The sequence below is a fragment of the Salmo salar genome, unplaced genomic scaffold (genome assembly GCF_905237065.1).
Source record: "Salmo salar unplaced genomic scaffold, Ssal_v3.1, whole genome shotgun sequence".
In the NCBI taxonomy this organism is placed as follows: Eukaryota; Metazoa; Chordata; class Actinopteri; order Salmoniformes; family Salmonidae; genus Salmo; species Salmo salar.
The window spans coordinates 52,937-56,741 of record NW_025547943.1 but is presented as its reverse complement, the minus strand read 5'-3'; the positions used below and the strand labels follow the sequence as shown (position 1 = coordinate 56,741).

Genomic DNA, 3,805 nt, shown 5'->3' with positions numbered 1-3,805 from the left:
TCATGCCAACAGTAAAGCATCCTGAGACCATTCATTTGTGGGGTTGCTTCTCAGCCAAGGGAGTGGGCTCACTCACAATTTTGCCTAAGAACACAGCCATGAATAAAGAATGGTACCAACACATCCTCCGAGAGCAACTTCTCCCAACCATCCAGGAACAGTTTGGTGATGAACAATACCTTTTCCAGTATGATGGAGCACCGTGCCATAAGGCAAAAGTGATAACTAAGTGGCTCGGGGAACAAAACATCAATATTTTGGGTCCATGGCCAGGAAACTCCCCAGACCTTAATCCCTTTGAGAACTTGTGGTCAATCCTCAAGAGGCGGGTGGACAAACAAACCCACAAATTCTGACAAACTCCAAGCATTGATTATGCAAGAATGGGCTGCCATCAGTCAGGATGTGGCCCAGAAGTTAATTGACAGCATGCCAGGGCGGATTGCAGAGGTCTTGAAAAAGAAGAGTCAACACTGCAAATATTGACTCTTTGCATCAACTTCATGTAATTGTCAATAAAAGCCTTTGACACTTATGAAATGCTTGTAATTATACTTCAGTATTCCATAGTAACATCTGACAAAAATATCTAAAGACACTGAAGCAGCAAACTTTGTGAAAATTAATAATTGTGTCATTCTCAAAACTTTTGGCCACGACTGTATGTCTTTCTGGTCTGATATGTTAATTCTTAACCCATCATTTTATACAGTTTGTTCAAAAGGGACGGTTTCGTCAGGCTGACACGCTCTCTGACCACACTCAAGGGGGCGGTGACTACTTACTGTGCACAGTTAATTTCCTCTTATAGTTTCTAAAATCACATCCCTCTCTTAACAAAAACACTTTCATCATTTTTCATATAGCATGCACAACGCAGAGGATGGAAACTTCATACATGTAGTGTGTATACTTTTCAAGTTACAGTATTTCCTTTATCATTTTTTTGTATGACATCACAGAATAACACACAATATGACATTAGTGTTCTTTAGACCGCTTTTGACCATTCCCCACCTTCTATGTTCGAAATATTGTTCCAGTATTCGCTTAAGAACGTGTTAGCGTTTTGGTGGGAAAAAGTATGAAACAAAGGCGTAGTCCCTTGGTGAATATTGGAGAGGGAGATGCTGAATGTTCTGTCCTTGATTTACAACAGGGTGTGTGGTGTTAACCCCCAAAAAGATTTGGCATGGGTCCTCAGATCCTCAAAAAGTCCTACAGCTGCACCATCAAGAGCATCCTGACTGGTTGCATCACCGCCTGGTATGGCAACTGCTCGGCCTCCGATGGCAAGGTGCTACAGAGGGTAATGCGTACGGCCCAGTACATCACTGGGGTCAAGCTTCCTGCCATCCATGACCTCTATACAGCAGGCGGTGTCAGAGGAAGACCCTAAAAATTGCCAAAGACTCCAGCCAACCTAATCACAAACTGTTCTCTATGCCACCACACGGCAAGCGATACTGGAGTGCCAAGTGTAGGTCCAAAAGGCTTCTTAACAGCTTCTACCCCCAAGCCATAAGACCGCTGAACAGCTAATCAAATTGCTACTTTGACTATTTGCATTGAGGCCCCCCCTTTTTTTACGCTGCTGCTACTCGCTGTTAATTATCTATGCATAGTCACTTTACCCCTACCTACATGTACATATTACCTCAACTACCCCGACTAAACTGTAGCCCTGCACATTGACTCGGTACCGGTTCCCCCTGTATATAGCCTTGTTATTGTTATTTTATTGTCGCTCTTTTATTATTTACTTTTGTTTATTTGGTAAATATTTTTCTTGACTGTTATTTTTTGAAATGGCATTGTTGGTTCAGGGCTTGTAAGTAAGCCTTTCACTGTATTCGGCGCATGTGTCAAATATAATTTGATTTGATTTGAAAGCTTGTGTCTGAGAAAATGACAGAGTGAGTAGTCTCAATAATAAGTAGTCTGTTTTAATGCAGCAGTCTGGTTTTTGTAGCAAATAGCCTATAATTGAATCCTACAGACGAAGAACCATATATGTGACAATTTTTCCATTTTAAGATAATCAGTTATTTTTATATTATTCATTGTGTGTACCACATTAGGTGTTTTATGGTTGACAAATAATTCACCATACTCATATCTTCCAACAACAATTGATATTTTTTTGTTATTTCAAAAAATACTTTTTTTATTGCCGTTTTAATTTTTAGAATGTGGAAGAACAGTATATGTGACATTTTGCATGACACTTGTAAGATGTCCTTTTTTAATACCTGATATGATGTTTTAAGTACTTTCAAGTACAGATGCCCTTCATGTAAATAACTTAAATGCAATATGTAGTTAATTCATTTAATGGAGGTTCATTTAAAGGTGGTCTATCAACTTTAGCACCGATGACTTTTCTTAAGTTGAGTCATGAAATCTTAGTCTCATTTAAAGTGAAGCCCTCAATGTGAACATACCATAGAATAACTACAAAAATAGAATACAATTAAATTAATTCAATCAAAAGAAGTACAACTTGAACATATCAAATATGGACCAATGTGATGTGCCAATATGCATGTCCATTATGCAGGTCCCTAAGGTCAATATTACAAAACGTTCAGAAAACCATTCTCTTTGCGTTTAACACTATGATCTGCAATTAAGTTTTGAATTGCGTTAAACCCATGCTAAAGGCAAGAAACGTCCTTCTGTACTGAGGTGACAGCAGTAAATAAGTATTAACTGCTTAGAGTTGATGCTAAATGTGGTGACAGAGATGTATATTGTAATGAATGAAAAAGGGAATCATTAGGATATTTTATTGTTAGAACAACATGTTGCATGTTGATGGGATGTTAGTAAACTATTCTCTGTGCAATACATGTGACTTTTAACCACCTCACTGAAGTGATCTGTAGTCCAGCTGGTCGCTTGAGAACAGAATCTGGGAGGTGACTGAAGTCTTCACATTGCATCCTCATCACCTTGAATGGTTTTGCTGGTTGTGCTTGTTGTTTCTCGTATGGGACAGTGTAGAAACTGTTGAACAGATGCAGCTTGCGCTCATCAGTCAACTTTCCACAATCCTTTCTGCACGTCGTGGAACACGCTCTTCCCTGCAGGATACAGTGTAACGTTACATATAACTAGCTAGCTACTGTAGCCATGTCGAATCATCCGGTGGATGGACAAAAAGTAGCTAGCTATGTTTCTTCTATAATCTAGCAATAACATTTGTAACGATAATGTATAAATTAGTAGCCAACGAACTTTAGCTAATATATTTTCTCTATAGTTACAAATTAGACAACCCAGAACATACATGTTAGTTACTGTACTCTATAGCTAGCTAGCTTGATTGTTTGATATACGGTTCTTCCACATACCTCTTTTGGACAGCTTTTCCCAGTTTTTTCTTGACCCTTACGATTTGTATAGGGTTTTCCCGCATCCCGTTAGATCTTCCTTTGCCTGTCTTTCCATTCTTTTAGTTTTACGTTTCTTTCCCACATTTCGGCGATTTTCATCAGCAACAGAAAAGTTGTGCGCTTGTCCGTCCATTCTGAGTGGTGCACATAAACGGTTATTCCACGAGAGCCTATCTTTAAATTTAAAATGATTGTTAATTAGCGCGTGGAAAGCTTGTGAAACCGGTTCACTATAGAAAAAGAGTGTCCAATAATGATTTTTCATGTATATCTCGTTTTTTTGAAAAATGTCACATATACGGTTCTTCGTCTGTAGGATTCAATTATTGACTGACCTTGGAATTTCTCTCCTATTCTTTCTTTTTGCTACACTGTCTTGCTAACACCAGCCTCTATGTCAGCCAAGC

At 38.8% G+C, this 3,805-nt stretch overlaps 1 long non-coding RNA gene across 1 annotated transcript; it reads right to left on the bottom strand.

Moving 5' to 3' along the window:
* Window positions 1-2,773: 2,773 nt before the first annotated feature.
* On the bottom strand, window positions 2,774-3,436 carry LOC123732515 (uncharacterized). The gene is made up of 2 exons (XR_006763187.1): window positions 3,357-3,436; window positions 2,774-3,086 (listed from the first exon to the last, which is right to left on the bottom strand). It is a non-coding gene; the product is annotated as an uncharacterized lncRNA (long non-coding RNA).
* Between the last annotated feature and the right edge of the window lie 369 nt (window positions 3,437-3,805).